Source organism: Sus scrofa, chromosome 9 (genome assembly GCF_054392235.1).
Source record: "Sus scrofa isolate SSC_HxYL_T2T_F1_AM1 chromosome 9, Sscrofa_HxYL_maternal_Yorkshire_Landrace_v2.0, whole genome shotgun sequence".
Lineage (NCBI taxonomy): Eukaryota > Metazoa > Chordata > Mammalia > Artiodactyla > Suidae > Sus > Sus scrofa.
In genome coordinates this window covers 106,985,288-107,003,207 of record NC_139391.1, presented here as the reverse complement: position 1 = coordinate 107,003,207, position 17,920 = coordinate 106,985,288, and positions in this window count along the sequence as shown.

Below are 17,920 nucleotides of genomic sequence, written 5' to 3'. Positions count from 1 at the left end.
GATGGTTAATGTTTTAGTGATTTTCTTTAAAAAACACTTTTCAGTCAAGAAATTGAAGCACCAAATGCCAGTGACTTGGGGACCATTTAGACATCTGAGACCTGACCTTGATTAAAGATTGGTTGTAACAGTATTTGAATATTTTAGAGACTTTGAAGTATATGAACACTCATTCATATACTAATGATAGTGAGCATCAGCCCTGGCTCTTCCTGTGACTCGGCTGCAGGTAGAGGGTAGTGACTCCCAGTCCAGGCACACTCACAGCAGCTTTGCCTCTCAGCTGCTCTGCTAAGGCAAACGCTTCTGCTTTCCAGTCTGCACAGGAGGTGCCCTCACCATACTCACCAGGAAGAACCCTTAGTCTAAACCTGGGAGATGCCTGACAACCTGGAAACTTGGTCTTCCTGCAGAACTGCCTATCAGTGAGTCTTAGCCATTTTCTAAAAAATGAAATACAACAGGGTGAAATGGAATGGGAAACCATCAGAGCATGGGCTAAAGATAAGTACTATATCGTGAAACCTTTGCTTCAATTATTTATATGGGTATGTTTGTACTGAGACATAATGTGAAATGTATTTTTAAGTGTGAGCCAAGTCAAAAGGCCTTGAAGAATGCTGCCCTCAGAATGTATAATTTGCCACCTGAATAAGGAAGTCTAGTATGAAGCTGTTATTTGGACACATCCCATTAGCTTTTGAAGCAGTGCTTGAACATTTCCATAATAAGTTTAAAACAATACAAACTTTTCCTCTTCTGTTTTACCTCTCTGAGATATATGTAAGCTTAGTGAATTCCTCTGCTCCGATAACCTTTGAGTTAATTTAACAAGGAGTTAGCATTTTTTCATTATTCATTCACGCAGTAAACACTATTGAGATTTTTCAAGGCACTGAGAATATAGTGGGGAAAAAATTAGGAAAAAAGTCCCTGTCTTAGTGAAACTTGTATTCAGGACTAGAGGGGGAGGCACAGACTAAGCAAGGTAAATCAGTGAAATAGAAAATGTTAAATGGTTTTAAGTGCTAAGGCCAAAAAAATAAATAAATAAACAGAAAAAAGTAACAAAGAGTGCTTGAGGAATGTGCACTCTATTTTTCTGCATAACAAATTACTACAAACTTAGCAGGTTAAAACAACATACACATTCATTATCTCACAGTCTTTTCCCCAAAAGGAAGAGTCTGGACACAGCTTACCTGGGTCCTCTGCCCAGAGTCTAAAGACTATAGGCAAAGTGCCAGCTGAATTCTCATTTGGAGAATTAACTGGAGAAGAAACCTCTTCCAAGCTCATTCAGGCCGTTGGCCTAATTTAATTCCTTATAGTCATACGACTGAAGGCCCCGGCTTTTTGATAGCTGTCTATTGGAGGCCACTCTTCAATCCTGGAGGCTTCCCCGTTCCTTTGGCCCTCTATTCGGGTCAGAAAGGGAAAAAGCTCTTGCTCTGGGGTGCTAAGATAGAGTGTCTTGTATCAGGTAGTGTAATGATGGGATGACAACTTTGCTATGTGCTATAACCTAATCAAGGCAGTGACATCCCATTGCCTTTGCTCTATTTTTTTAATTAGAAGCAAATAATAGGTTCTGCCCTCACCCAAGGGGAGGGAAGCTCTGCGTGTGGCTCATTAAGGGCCATGTTAGAATATATGCACCACAGTAGGGTTGCAGTTTTAGACAAGGTGGTTGGAGAAGGCATCCCTCAGAGATATCATTTGCGTAGGACCTGGGGAGGAGAGGAAGAGAGCCATGTAACATCAAGAGCATCTTCCCAAGAGAAAAAAGCAAATGCAAATCCCTGAGGAATATGCCTGCCATTTTTGAGACAAAGTAGCCTGTGTGCTGATAAGAAAGATCCAAGAGGGACAAATGCATGCTATAGGAGAAAAGAGAGAACTGGAGTATCATCTCTGGATAAGCAAGCGGAATCTAGTGTAGAAGAGAAAGGGTAGGCATTTGCTAGTGACATACATAAGAAATTCATGATAAAAAGGCTTGGAGGCGGGCAGAGTGTATGGGCACATGTACACGTAGATACGCTGATAGGAATTGTTGATTTTTAAAAGATGATTTTATTTTTTTCCATTATGGTTGGTTTACAGTGTTCTGTCAGTTTTCTGCTGTACAGCAAAGTGAGCCAGTCTCTCTCTTTCTCTCTCTCTCTCTCTCTCTCTCTCACACACACACACACACACCCACACGCGCGCGCACACACATCCTTTTTCAAACATTATCCTCCATCATGCTTTATGTTAAGTGGCTAAAGATAATTCCTAGTGCAGCAGGATTTCATTGCTTAAATTTCTGCTTTCTCACTGAGCTACAGAGCACCGATATCTAATGAGAGTGAGAATTATGGAGGATGTGTTAGTGATTTGAAGGGGAACAAAAAGGTATGAAATAGCCATCCATGAGAACAGGATAGAAATAGGTCCATTCCTGGGAATGGACCAGGGAATGTTGTCTGTTTGCTCGGAAGCATATGAGGCCTGCCTGAAGTTAGTGGTCATGAATTTACAGAAAGACCAGTCAGCATGTTTGGATGTTTTTTTATGTGCAGATAGGCAAGGCATGTGCATAGAGCTGGATTTTGAACCAGAGTTGTGATTTAGGTAAATGAATGCACAGCAGTAGAGAGGGGCAAGATGCGAGAGAGGGAATATGGTGGTTGACCATGGGATTTAAGCTGTGTCAGTTCTAGCAGGCAGCCACAGCCTCTGGCTACCTCTGTCTTCTTTCTAGCCTCTCAGTTTTCGTCTTCTAAGTTATGTCCATAGAGTGCCATATAAGTGGAAACATATGTTATGTAGCCCTTTAAGCCTGGATCCTCCACCTGTTGCATTTGACATTCATCTCTGTTACTCTGTATGATAGTAGTTTGGTCTTTTTATTGCTGAGTATTAATTACAGTGTGTATTATTCCAGTGTGTACAGGTACCTCAGTGTGTTTATCCAAGCAGAAGTTCAGGGATATTTGAGTTGCTTCCACTTTTAGATGAGTAAGAAATAAAGCCACTATAAAAATTCACATACAGGTTTTTATGTGAAAATAAGTTTTCATTTTATTTGGGTAGATACCTCAGAGTGGGATTGCAAGGTTATATGGTGGGTGTGTTTAAACTACATAAAAAAGTACCAAACTGTTTTCCAAAATGGTTGCATCACGTTGTATTTACACTATCAATACATGTCACTTTAAAAATGTTATGTGGGAGTTCCCGTTGTGGCTCAGCAGTAACAAACCCAACCAGTATCCATGAGGACGTAGGTTTGATCCCTGGCCCTGCTCAGTGGGTTAAGGATCACTGTTGCGATGAGCCGCAGTGCAGGTCACAGACATGGCTTGGATCTGGCATTGCTGTGGCTGTGGAGTAGACTGGCAGCTGCAGCTCCAATTTGACCTCTAGCCTGGGAACTTCCATATGTTGCAGGTGCAGCCTTAAAAAAAAAAATGTATGTGTATAGTGATATCTCCTTGGTTGTAATTAGCATTTCCCTAGTGACTAATGGTGTTGAATATCTTTTTATGTAATTATTTGCCTTCTTTGAAGAAGTATCTTTACAAATAGTTCATGTCTTTTATAAATTGATTTATTTTTTATTACTGAATTTTCATACTTTAAAAATATATATTTAGAATAAAACGTCTTTATTAAATTTTCATTTTGCAAATATCTTCTACCAGTCGGTGATTCCCCTTTGTTCCCATTTTTTAACAGTGTCTTTTTGAATAGCAGAAGTTTTCAATTTTTACTTAAGTCCAAGTATCTAATTCATAGGTTTTACACTTAGGTTTATGATCCATTTTGAGTTAAATTCTATACAGTGTAAGGCATGCATCAAGATATTTATATACATGTACTTGTTGAAAAGACTGTCCTGTCTCCTTTGAATTGCCATAGAGGCTTATGTATGCATGTGTTTATGGAGTCTTTTTCTCTCTGTTGATCTGTGTCTGTCACTTGCCAGTACCTCATAGTCATGATTATTGCAGCTCCATGGTTCTCACAGTTTTGCCTCCCCCAGTTCCCACCCTAGGGCATTTGGCAACGTATGGGGACAGTTTTGGTTGTGGTAATTCGTGGATGGAGGTCAGGTATGTTACTCAGCATCCTATAATGCACAGGACTGCCTCCCACGAGAAAAGATTATCCAGCCCCAAATGTTAATCATGTGGAGGTTGAGAGACAGCATAGCTCTGGGGAGAATGTTAGGAGCGTACAAGTTTGCTATGAGGGTAAAACTGGACAATATATGTAAAAGTGCTGGGCACACAGCTTATGCAAATTAAATGCTAATGTACTCATTATTTCTTAGTGCTCCTGACCTTGACCAAATTTTGTCCTCTTTGCAGTCCCTTCAGTGTGGCTTCTGCACTTGACCAGGGCCTACATACTCAATTTTGACTCACCGTGACAATACTCTGTTAATAGAACCCTGCTTCTTTTTCCTCTGCACACGCGTGTCCTGCATGGCCTGGTACAAAGCAGGTTCTTTCCCCTTTGGCCACTGCTTATTAAGGAGGTGTGTATGGTGAGGACAGTTAGGATCTACTTCCAGCAAATTTTAAGTGTACAATACAGTATTATTAACTATAGTCACCACGCAGCTTTTATTGTGAAGGTGGTTCCTCCTGGTGCTAAATGGTCTGAGGTATTGGACAAGAAGGTGAAAGCCTCAGGCTCTCCTGTTCTCTGAGGGCCCTTCTGGGCCAGATCCCCAAAGAGTAATGACCTTGCTGATGACTTTCTCTTGTCTTATGCTGATCCTGTGCAGTGTGGCCACCCCAACTGTGTTGTCCACCTGGCTGGGATGGACCTCAGCATGTGCTATACCTCCTCCAGTCTGCAACTTTCCTTGCATCTGACATTCATTTAACTACTCTTTCTTTCCTTTTAAATATGCCAGTGATGGTGCTATGTTCAAGGATTATAGTAAGTAACATGATATAAAGGATTTCTGCCCTCACAGAGTTTACATTTGGACTGGATCAGAGACATTAAGTCAATAAGTACTCAATAAAGATTTATAAAATGAACTGCAATCAGCTCCCGCATACTGTTTTTTATAATGTTAGTTAATTTATATTTTGTCTAGTCTGCCTTCATGCAACCCTGGGAGAGCTGAGTGACTACAACAGAGACAGAATGGCCTGCATAGTTCGAAATACTTATTATCTTATTACGTTTTGCAGAAATGGTTTGCTGATCTCTAGTCAGATAGATGAGATGTGTCCAGAAGATAAGGTCATTCAGGGATGCCCTCTGTATTAAGGGTGAGGAGGGAAGCAGCACTGATGGAAACCACCTGTGGTCACAGACTCATGATTATGATGGTTTGTGGGAGCATCTTCTTGTCCATTGCATTGGTCCACTTAGCACCAGGCTGGACCACCTTCACAATGGAAGCTGCATGGTGACTGTAGTTAATAATGCAGGATTGAAATTCACTGAAAGTAGATCTTACGTGGTCTCACCCACATGCACACAAAAGTTAACCATGTGAGGCAATGGATGTGTTCGTTAACTTGAACCCTCTCTCAGTGTATATGTATATCAAAACATCACGTTTTATCCTTTAAGTATATACGCTTTTATTTGTCAATTATTCCTCAACAAAGCTGGGAGAAGAAATCCACACAAAACACTCCAAAGGAAGCTGGAAAAATTCCCATATGGCCTTACCCTGAGGCAGTTTCTCGGAAAAGGAAGAAATATCCCTTCTTCTCATAAAAAAATATAAAAAAAATACTGTGAATCACATGTCTCCTTGTCTATCAAAATCTGTCTTTTCAGTTCCATAGTGTAGAGTGGTAGCTGCCAGATAGCTGTCCAGTCAGGAACTATGTTTTCCAGAGTCCTGTGTGTTAAGTGTGCCCATGTGAATAGTTATGACCGATGGAATGGGATGGAGAGTGACATGTCATTTGTAGGCTGGGACTTTAATGAAATGCTTACTGCAAGTCTTCTTTCCCCTTCTGCTGTCTGGATATAGCGGGCTCTGAAGTTCTAGGGCAGGACCTCCTACCCTTCTGTGTGTTTAAGTCCCCCATATCTGGAGATCTTCTTAAAACACCAAGCTGGGTCCAAGATCTTGCATTTCTGACAAGCTCCCAGAGAATGGCACTGCTGCTGGTGCTCTTTCAGAAGACTTTCTTTCAGAAGCAAGGCTCTAGGGGTTCTTGGAGCCACAGAATGAAAGGGACATGGGCCTCTGAGTCGCTAAATAAGGAAAATCTCCTTCTTTAGCAATTCCTGATCTGTTACCTGAGTGAGAAATGGGCTTTCTGGAGGAGATGAAGGGTGGGGTTTATTTGTTACAGCAGGCAGTCTTCTGGAAGTGGTTCAGACAGCTTACTGCTTCTCTTTGAAAGTGTTTTGGCAGAATCATTCAGGACAAAATCATCCCTGGCTGCCCCACCCCTTTATGTGGTACATGTTCCAGATGACTCCTTCATGTTTTAAGACATTTATACCTAACTGTACTTTAATATTTTTATTGTTCTTTTTAAAATTGAAGTATGTTGATTTATAATGTGTTAATTTCTACTGTATGCCAGAATGATTCAGTTATACATATATATACATTTTTAAATATTCTTTTCCATTATGGTGTATCACAGGATATTGACTATAGTTCCCTGTGTTATACAGTAGGACCGTGTTTATCCATACTACATATAATAGTTTGCGTCTGCTAACCCCAAACTCCCATTCTATGCTTCCCCCAAGCCCCCTCCCCCTTGGCAACCACAAATCTGTTCTCTCTGTCTGTGAGTCTGTTTCTGTTTTGTAGATAACTTCATTTGAGTCACGTTCTAGATTCTACACATAAGTGATATTATATGGTATTTGTCTTTCTCTGTCCAACTTACTTAGTATAAAAATCTCTAGGTCTATCAATGTTGTTGCAAAAGATTTTATTTCATTCTTTTTAGTAGCTGAGTAATAGTCCATTTTATATTGTATATATATATATATATATATGTATATGTATACACACACAGTTACATATGCATGCCACATCTTCTTAATCTGTTCATATGTTGATGGACATTTAGGTTGTTTCCATATCTTTGCTATTGTGCATAATGCTTCTTTGAACATAGGGATACATGTATATTTTTGCATTGTGATCTTGTCTGGGTATGTGCCCAGGAGTGGGACTGCTGGATCATGTGTTAATTCTATTTTTAGGTTTTTTTTGAGGAACCTCCATAGCGTTTTCAATAGTGGCTGCATCAACTTACATTCCCACCAACAGTGTAGGAGGGTTCCCTTTTCTCCACATCCTCTGCAACATTTGTTATTTGTAGACTTTTTAGTGATAGCAACTCTGACTGATGTGAGGTGGTTTCTTATTGAAATTTTGATTTGCATTTCTCTAATAATTAGTGATGTTGAGCATCTTTTCATATGCCTGTTGGCCATCTCTATGTCTTCTTTGGAAACATGTCTGTTTAGATTCTCTGCTCATTTTTTGATTTAGTTGTTTTTTGTTTTTTGTTTTGCATTTTTGTCTTTTTGCCTTTTCTTGGACTGCTCCTGCAGTATATGGAGGTTCCCAGGCTAGGGGTCCAATCGGAGCTGTAGCCACTGACCTACACCACAGCTCATGGCAACGCTGGATCCTTAGCCCACTGAGCAAGACCAGGGATCGAACCCACAACCTCATGGTTCCTAGTCAGATTCGTTAACCACTGTGCCACAACAGGAACTCATAGTTGTTTTTTTTTTGTTGTTTGTTTGTTGTGTTTTGTTTTTGTGAACTATATGAACTGTTTGTGTATTTTGGAAATTAAGCCCTTGTCAGCCCCACTGTAACTGTACCTTAAAACCTACCAAGCCCTTATACCATTAGTTCCTTGATAATAGCAATGGTTAAGGAAAAAAAAAAAATCTGGGTTTTGTATTTGTTGACTCAGATTAAAAATAAAGTGAAAGTATGTTTGTGAATGATCTGCCTCATCTGGTGGAAAGGTTAGTGGAGAGCAGACAAGGAGGATCTTTGATCCTGAAAGGTCAGTGCAGGGCACTCAGGTAGAGTCTCTTAAGCAAAGGGCCAGCGTGTGAGTATCAGGGCCCTGATGTAGGCTGCAGGGCTGAGGTTGGCTGCAGGATCCCAACCAAAAGTTTAGTCACTCAAAGCTGTTTGACACTAGTGACAGGCTTGGGCAGGAAGTCATCTGGGATACGTGGGTTTGTGTGTGTGTGTGTGTGGTATTGGGAAGAGTTGCAGGTGGAGCTGAGAGGCAGAGAGAATCTGGCTAAAACCCACTGGGGCCTTTTGCTGCCTTCCAGTAAATATTTACAGTGGGGAGGCCAAGTTTATCTAAGGAACTCTGATCAGCTGGACCTAGTGTGCTAGGATTCGGCCAGGGATGCTAGTACAAAATCTCTCCCTTGGTTCCGAGCAAGGAAGGCTGGAACAAGAAGGTCTGCCCTTTCACCATTGCTCTGATCCTGACTTTACCTTCCTGAAATAGGAGCCATAGCTGAGTCTTCTCAAGATCTGCTGTCTTTGGGACAGAGCTGGCCTGAGCAGAGACAGGAGAAAGTCAAAGGGCAGTGGTTACTGGGCTTTTTTGGACAAAGCATCTGGGTGAGTTGAAGAAGCTAACCTTCATCCCAAACGGTGTTCAAATAAAAACATCAAGCCCTTCTGTCAGAATCTTGTAGAAACAGCTGCAAACCTGAGAAAAATTGCAGACTGTCTGCTCTGACTAGTTAGGGTCACTTACCTTGTTGAAAGTCATTTTTATCCCAGGGAAACTGTATTAGAGTTAGAGATAAGGGCAGTTTTTAAAAAAATTATCCAACCTTCAGCAAGTAGTCACTGTGCACCTATTATATGCTAGGCACTATGAGGGTTAATTTCAGAAACATAGGGTGAATCTTCAGTCCAACTGTGATGATGGAGAAAAGAGCAGGGAACCTGTAAGAGTTGTGAGTCTGTGTATTGATTAGGCAGCTGCCCAGGAAGGTCTTTTGAAGAGTGGGTACACACCCGCAAGGTCTCCTGAGTCCTCCCAGAAAGACTGGCAGCTGCCTGAGACGGAGGTTGGAGCTCAGCGTCAGTGGCCTGTGAGGGCTAAAGCCTTCAACGGAGGATGGAAGGGAAGGGAGAGAGGGACTCAGGTCAAGGGGGAGAGAAGGAGTAAGGAGCAAATAAAGGTGGTCTCCACTCAGCCTGAGTGTTCTGTATGGGACCCCACCTCACATTAGGTCATCCTGCCCAGTGAAAACCCACCAGTGGCCTCCTGCTGACTGTTGAAATGGAGGCCCAAGTCCTGGCCAGGGTGTGTTAGGTCCTTTGAATTCTGGACCCTGTGACTCTCTAGCCTCCTGCAGCAAGTTTTCAAGATCTTCCACCCCAGGTGATGGACTGGTATCAAGCCTCAAATTAGCCAGATTGGCCCACTTACCTTTCCATCCCCAGTGGCCGTACCGTCCTGGTTTGCTTGGGACTCAGGATTTGCTGAAATACCCACACATAGTTTTAAAGCCAGGACCATCCTTGGCCCACTAGGGCAGGTTGTCACCTTGTTCCCTGAGGCCTGGACTCCCTCATGCAACTCCCACTATGATTGTTCCTGTCTGATGCTGGCACACGTTGAGCCAGCCCAAAAGGGTTCTTAGAAAGTGCTTTCCTCGGGGTTCCTTCTTGGCCCATCTGGCCTCTTCACTTTTCCTTTGTAGCTTTTATTATAACTGCAACTATGTAATTCATAGAATTAGCTTCCTGGTGTTTAAAAGCCTGTACCATCTCTGTGGGGGTGGGAAGTACTTGTCTAGTTCACAGTTACAGTCTCAGCCCTCTGCATAGTGCCTGGCACATGGCTAACACCTGATAAGTGTTTATTGAATGAGAATTCCAGAGCACCAGGGGAAATGTTTATCTATCTCTTAATTAATAACAACAACAATTAAATGTGTATGTGTCAGGGTTCCCGTTGTGGCTCAAAGGGTTAAGAACCCAACATGGTGTCCCTGAGAATGCCTGTTCCCCTGGCCTGGCTCAGTGGCTTAAGGATCCATCAATGCCACAAACTGCAGCATAGGTCACAGATGTGGCTTGGATCTGGCGTGGCTGTTGGCTGTGGCATAGGCTGGCAGCTGCAGCTCCAATTTGACCCTTATCCTTGGGAACTTCCATACTCTGCAGGTGTGGCCCTAAAAAGAAAGAAAAAAATGTATATGGTTAAATATTTACTCTGTGCCAAGCTCAAATCAGAGTCCCTGACTATTTCTTGGCTCCATTCAGGAGCTCAGGTCTTCTTATCTCTCCCCTGGACAGATGTTAGTTCCTGCCAGGGTGTCTTCCACCTCCACTGCCCCTGGACGGGATTGCCAGGACTTCCTTCCAGAGCCAAGTGCTGATTTCATCTTTCTTTGCTCAGAAACCTCTAAGGACTCTCCACTGCTCACTAATGGCATTTGTGATCTGTTTGGCCCTAACTCTGTTTTTTCTTTCCTCTCCTCTCCTCTCTCTTTCCCTTTACTCTCAGTCTCAGCCAAAGTGTAGATTAATTCATTATTTCTCTAATATACCTCCAAATTTCTTAAATGACTTTCCTCATACAGTTCCATCCATTATACCTCTTCTACCTCTTGAAATCCTACCCATCCTTCAAAACCCAACTAAAATGCTCCTTATCCAGGATGGCTTCTGACTGCCTCCAACCATTTCTACACCCTACATACTCCAGTATTCCCATGTCCCACTGACTGAATTCTGTCTTGTATTAACTGTCTTGATCTCCTAACCGGATTATAGGCAGCATAGGAATAGGGCCTGTGTTCTGTTCACCTGTAATGTTTTAAATATAGTAAGTACTCAACACTATTTAAAAACTTACTAAACTGAGGTAAGTAGGTTTGCCTAAGTCAGTGCTCCTTTTGGTTCATGTACGTCCTGAAATAATTTTATAAAACTCTAGATCTGATTTCATTTTTAAGTTGACATCTACATTTTTATCACAAATTTAAATATTGCAAAGGATGTATTTTTTTCTTCTGTATATGCTTTAACTATATTTTATGTGAGCCTTATAGTTGTAGGTTTAACTCATTTAATATACGGAAAAAACCTGCCATATAATCTAACTGGCAAAGTCAGTTCTTGTGGTCAAGCCAGACAAATAGCCAAACCACACATTCAGTCAGAAAAAAAGTCTGCCTTTATTTTAAAATGCAGATAAATGCATGTGCTAATTCTTAGGTAGAAAGGAACCCTACCAGGGCTCCTGGATGGAAGGAAGGCTTTGCCCACATGAATATTTCTTACTGATGCTCTCTTCTTTGCTCTCCTGACTCTCCCTCAGGAGGGCTGCATCCTCCAGTGGTCATTTTGTTTAATGCCCTAGAGGTTTTACACTTGTAAATGATGAACCAGAGTAAAATGCAGGGTAGGCCATAGGTCCGTCTTTTTTCCCATAATGTACAGCGCCCTTGCGTAAGGCAGATGAGAATGGATAATTGGCAGTCCACAGGCTTGGCATGCGTAAAAACGGAAGTTGAATTTCTGGAAATGGATTCCATTTAAGCCATCCCTACCTGTGTGCCTCCTGGAAAATCTCTGTGTACCCCAGGAATGCATGTTCCCCAGTGTGCAGGCAGCTAACCTGGGAGAAAATCACAGTGGAGGTTCCATTTCCTTTCACATGGCCACACCTTCTCAGGGTCTTAGAAAATTTATCTTCCAATGAAGAAAAAAAAGTCACTCTGTTGCTTCATAGGATTCCCAGATTCTTCCGGGTGAAATCACTCTCCAAGAAACAGTTACATCAATAGAAAAGATCCCATAAAACTCCTCAGAACCCTTAAAAACAGGGCTCTCATTCGTGATTGCCACTTCCCCTTCCCAGGGCGGTGGGATAGACTTGAGCTTTTCTGGAGAGCCTGATCACTGTGCTGCCTGGGTGATAGGCCACCCAGTGTCCCCTAAGAGGTCAGGTTAATTCTAAGTTGTCACTCCATTGTTTATACCCAAATGTTTACAAACTATAGCTTCTGTTACCACCAAGAATCATAATCATCCTTTCTACACATTTAATTGGTGCCCTAAATGAACTAGACACGATGCAGAATCATGCACTATCATTAGACATAGTGCTTTTACTATTTTAAGACTTGGAAAGCACTCTGGTGATTTTACAGGCATCCTGTCTGGCACCTATGGTTGTCTGGAAGAGAAATCTCTGTTAAGTCTGGATTCTTTAGCAGTGGGGTCAGCTGCTAAAGCAATAGATTTGGCTGTGAGTTTGGCCTGAAAAACAGTAGTATCAATAGGACAGGGGCAGATTCATCTTTGGGGAGCCCCAAGCTTACACAGTTTTGGGGGAACCCATTAAGAAAGACAATGTAACATTTCAAATGAGCTTCAGGGCTTATTTAAGCTTCACTTTCTTCAGCTTCACAGCAAATCCACCTCTACTGCATGAACAGCGATCAGGTTTCCGGTAGAGTGCCACACACTTGGAGAACACATCTGAAGCTATTCCAGGAATGTACAGACCTTAGGAGCCATGCACTTCACAGTTTCTGGGGTGTGTATTTTCCACTGATTGGAAGGTGAGTCAGACCCTCTTGAAAGGCAGGGGCCCTCAGCGGAAAGCCTGGCTGTTGTTCTACAACAGAGACTGCAAATGGGTGGGCTGTGGGCCAGTCTCAGTCTGCAGATGGTTTGTTATGCTGGTGTTCTGTCTTCTTGTTTAGTGTTTCTTAAAAATGTGAATTAAACTTGTCAAACTTTAAAAACCATAAAATTTCAGGAGTTCCCATCATGGTGCAGCGGAACGGATCCGACTGGGAACCATGAGGTTGCGGGTTCGATCCCTGGCCTTGCTCAGTGGGTTAAGGATCTGGCGTTGCCATGAGCTGTGGTGTAGGTCACAGATGCGGCTCAGATCTTGCGGGGCTGTGGCTGTGGCTGGCAGCTGTAGCTCCAGTTAGACCCCTAGCCTGGGAATCTCCGTATTCTGTGGGTACGACCCTAAAAAGCCAAAAAGACCAAAAAAAAAAAAAAACCCATAAAATTTCATATAAAAAGCTGATTTCTTTTTCTTCCTTTCCTTTTTTTTTTTTTTTTTTTTTTTTTTTTTTTGCCTCTCTTGGAAACTGAAAGACAGTTCCACAGTGAACTTGGATTTGACAGAATGATAGCTTTAGAGGAGGAATGTGCTTGTTAGTCAGCCTAGGCCCCACTTGGCTCTCTTCATGTTCTCATACTTGCCCACCTGACATTGGAGACATTTGGTCCACGTCCAGGCCAGGATCCTTACTTGCCTGGCCCTAGTGCTGCTCTGTCCCTGCCCTCATCCCTTTGGTCTCTGACTTCTAATCTTTTTGCTGTCCTAATGACCTTTCCTTTTTTTTTTCTTTTAAATAATCAGCTGTGCATTATTGGTATTTACACGTCATTCTGTTAACTATATTGTTTTATAACTGTTTTGGCTTTTTAGCTTGCACTTGGCCATTCTCGGACTAGTTCATAGAGAACACCATATATTTACTGTAAATATCTCAACTTTGTGCTTGATTTCACACTCTGTGTCAGCATCTTCCTTTTTCTAAGAGAGGATTTTAACAATAGATTTAACTTTTAAAACTTATATTGGAGAAAAAAATGGTTTGGGAATTTTAGTTCTCCTGTGGACATCAGTAGGAACTCTTCACAGGACTAGAGTTGAGAACTGTTTCCTTGGGTTGTAATTTCCTTGATGGCAGGGTTGTCATAATCCTATTACTATTGCTGTGTACAACTCTCTCTTCCCCCTAGTGCAGGTATTGTATTATGTACAGAGGATTTTTTAGGCCATTCATTTTGGACTTTGCATTGCTGTTCACTAATGTTGGCTTCTGCATAAACTTGGGATTTTGCATGAAAAAAAGTTTTATAATTAAAAGAAAGAAATGTGATGGAATTTACTAGTGATTGATACCTTTGGTATCAATTTGGTATTGGTGATTGATATCTTTTTTGAAAAAAATGCTTAGTATCAATCAGTGTAGCAAGCAACAGAAATGTACTGCCAGTTCATAAATCATGTAGTCAGCTGTCAGGCAAATACCAACTAGATTGTCTATAAGAGAATTCAGTTTATTTGGGTGAAGAAAGTCAACAGTTTTTCCCCTTGTAATTTCACTTCATTTAGATTCAAATTTCAGAGAAATCCTTAAACTTATACTTTGAAAAATCTATAAAAACTGCAGTTTTAAAAAATCAGGTTAACATCTGGTACATGAATACTGCCAACTAAAAACTGGCACTAAGTTTAGAAAATGAAGCTTTGAGATCCCTGGTTGTCTGTCCATGTGTGCATTATGTATGTCTTTACCTTTGGATAGTATTATCAAAATTAATTTCTAAAAGAGCTCAACTTAATTTGCTTTAAGGAAATTAAGCACATACATAAATTCTCAAAAATACAGAAGATTAACTGGCCAGAAGGAATTTCAGGTTCATATGAACTGGGAAATATTCAATATTAAGTTAATATCTGGTTTTAAAGTTTGATTTTTACAATGAATAATAATAATTAATATTAATAATTATAATAATTAATATCGACATGGTTTAATAATAATAAATAATTATTAATGATAAAAATAATAAATATCAGCATGTTTTTGGGGTCATCAACATTAAGTACAATACCTTTATTGTACCTAGGTTTAATAGATGTCAAATAAGATCTTCTTATATCTGTTGCATATTTGTCAGAAAGAAACATAGCTTGGTATGAGGAAATTGTTATAAGTAAATAAATGTAAATGAGGCAAGAGCCTTTGGGTGAACTCTTCAGGAATAATTGTTTTAGGAATATCTACTTAAAAATAATCTTTCCAGGAGTTTCCACTGTGGCACAGTGGGTTAAGAATCTGACTGCAGTGGCCCCGGTTGCTGTGGAGGCATGGGTTCTATCCCCAGGGGCCTGGTACAGTAGGTTAAAGGATCTGGCATTGCCTCAGCTGTGGCTCAGATTTAATCCCTGGCCTGGGAACTGCCATATGCTGCTTGTGTGACAAAAAATAATAATAAATCTTCTTAGATATTTGGTAACTTGAAATTTTAGAGTTGAGCTAAATTATGTTAAATGATGGAAGTTTATTGAATAGCTAGATTTATTTCCAAATAACTGAAACATTACTGAATGCTTTCTTTTATAGAGAAACTAAAGGTTTAGAACTATTAATAAACATGTTTGGTGCCACACTAAAGTATTTTCTGTAAGAAAGCATGTTTTTAGAAATTATTATTGGTATTTACATTTGCCAATCTAAAAAATGCTAATGGAAAAGACAACTGGAACTTCTTAGTTTTCTCTAGAAAGTAAGGTTTTTAAAAGTTGAGGATTCTAATTTAAATATGTAATTTAAGCTACTAGAAATAAGGGAAGGACTTCAGTATACAGAAAGAAAGAAAGATGTATATTTGCAGTAAAGAAGGCATGAGGAATGGGATTGCATTTTATTTAAGGAAAAGAAATTTCTCTTCAAGCTGGTTGTTTCTGGATTAAAAAAAAAAGGGGCAGACTAATACGTAAAATATGATGGAAAGTTTGTGGGAAAGGAACCCTGAGAAAGTGTTTTTTGTTCATGGTCAGAAGTGGCTAAATTTAGAATAAATTTAACTGAGTAAATGAATTTTAAAAGTAAGCTGGTACAAAACTTGAATTTGGCTTTTCTTTCTGTTAAGAGGACATTTTTTGTGTGTGTGTGTGTGTGTCTTTTTTTTGTCTTTTTGCCATTTCTTGGACCGCTCCCACGGCATATGGAGGTTCCCAGGCTAGGGGTCAAATCGGAGCTGTAGCCACCAGCCTGTGCCAGAGCCACAGCAACGCGGGATCCGAGCCGCGTCTGCAACCCACACCACAGCTCACGGCAACGCCAGATCCTTAACCCACTGAGCAAGGCCAGCGATCGAACCCGCAACCTCGTGGTTCCTAGTCAGACTCGTTAACCACTGCGCCACGACAGGAACTCTAAGAGACATTTCTTAAAATGTCGAATGGCTTTTGATAATATTTTAGGTTTCTTTACCTTTTAAATGATCTGATATGTATATGTCTTTGAAATCTTTTATTGTCACTTTGGCTAAGTGAGTAACAATTGTTTCCCAGTGACCGATCTTCTTATCTGACCAATTGTTTTAAAACTTTTTGTCATTTTTTGACAAAGCTTCCCACATCAAATTCTAATGAAGTTCCTTTGACCTCTAGCTAACTTTGGGATGCTTCAAAGGGCCCCTGAACTACCCCAAAGAGAGATATTAATTAGTCTCATTTGGTATGTTAAATTACATGGGAAGTATTGTCAAATGAGTAATAAATCTTAGTTTATATTGTATGGGAAGATGTTATTAATATAGATATTCTAGAAATTATATAGAATTCCTAAAAATATGGTATGTCCTGAAAAATGTTATCAGTCATAATTCTAGTTATTATCTTAAAATATTGTATGTCACAGCAGTAACCAAGTTTGTCAATTGCATTGTAATCAGACTTTAAATGTGCCTTCTCAAGTATTTTTTCCATTATAGACAGTTATAGTTTTATTCTGATTCCTTTGCAAAAATGTTTCCTCTTCAAGAAGATTTATTGAAAGGACTTTTTGAAAAGTACAAGTTTCTGAGTGTTCAGTCCATAACACCGAACTGGGTAAGAAATTAAGCTTCATAGAAGTGTTAACAAAAAGGATTAGTTACATAGGACTGAGTGAACTGGTGACTCTGGTTATAATTTTTATAAGTTTTATGGAAAAATTACTGGTTTTAATCTTCATTTTCCAGATATAAGGAAAGCCTTCTTCTCAAGTTAATTATTACTTTCATCATTTTGGCAAATTATACCCTTGTAAGCGGAATTGAAACATTTACTTTTTCTATCTGATTGCTCCAGATAGAAAGTTCCCAGCAGCTTTATCAGGTAAATGAGAAAGACTACACCTCCTAATAGGTGGAGGAATCTCAAGGTATTTTGAGGACCTTAAAAAGGGAGGAATTCACCTAAATCCCTAAGGTGAGATCTGTAACAAGCCCTTGGCATGACTTTCCTAGCCCTGAGAGGCCTTTTAAAAGTGTAGTCAGAGACTCCATATAAAAGTTCCAGCAAAGTGGAGTTCGTGTTGTGGCTCAGGAGGTTAAGAATCTGATACAGTGTCCATCAGGATGCCGGATCAATCCCTGGCCTCCCTCAGTAGGTTAAGGATTCAGCATTGTTGCGTGGCTGTGGCTTAGGCCAGCAGCTGCAGCTCCAATTTAAACCCTAGCCCAGGAACTTCCATATGCTGTAGTTGAAGCCATTAAAAAAAAAAAAAAAAAAAAAAAAAAAAAGAGTCTACGTATTCAGTTGTATATATATTTTGGGCCGCACTCATGGCATATGGAAGTTCCTGAGTCAGAGATTGAATCTGGATCCTTAACCCACTACACCAGGCTAGGTATCAAACCTGCATTGCCACAGAGACGATGCCAGATTCTTAATTTGCTACACCATAGCACTTAAATAAATCATCTTATATAAATCATCAGGTCATTACTGAGAGCAGACCTATTTTGCAAACAAATTAGTCTTAATTTAGCTATATTTGGTAGAAATGAGGGTGACTTTAGAAAAAAAGATTGTTTCAGTGAACATTAAATTCTAGTTTTGTTAACTGAGGTCTGCATTTATTGGCTAAGTCTTGTTTCCCAGATAGATGCTTGCTGTTAAATTGTTTAACTCAATTATTGAAAGGACTCTCTAAATTTGTTTCTGAAGCATATCTCAGTAATGTATCTTTGGATGAATATCAGATGTCCATTACCTGTAACCAGGGTATTATGCATGCTGGAAAAGACATTTTTTAAAGCACTCTCTCCAACCTAGATGGACAGAACCTCATCAGGTACTCTGCTCTAGCTCATGCCAGT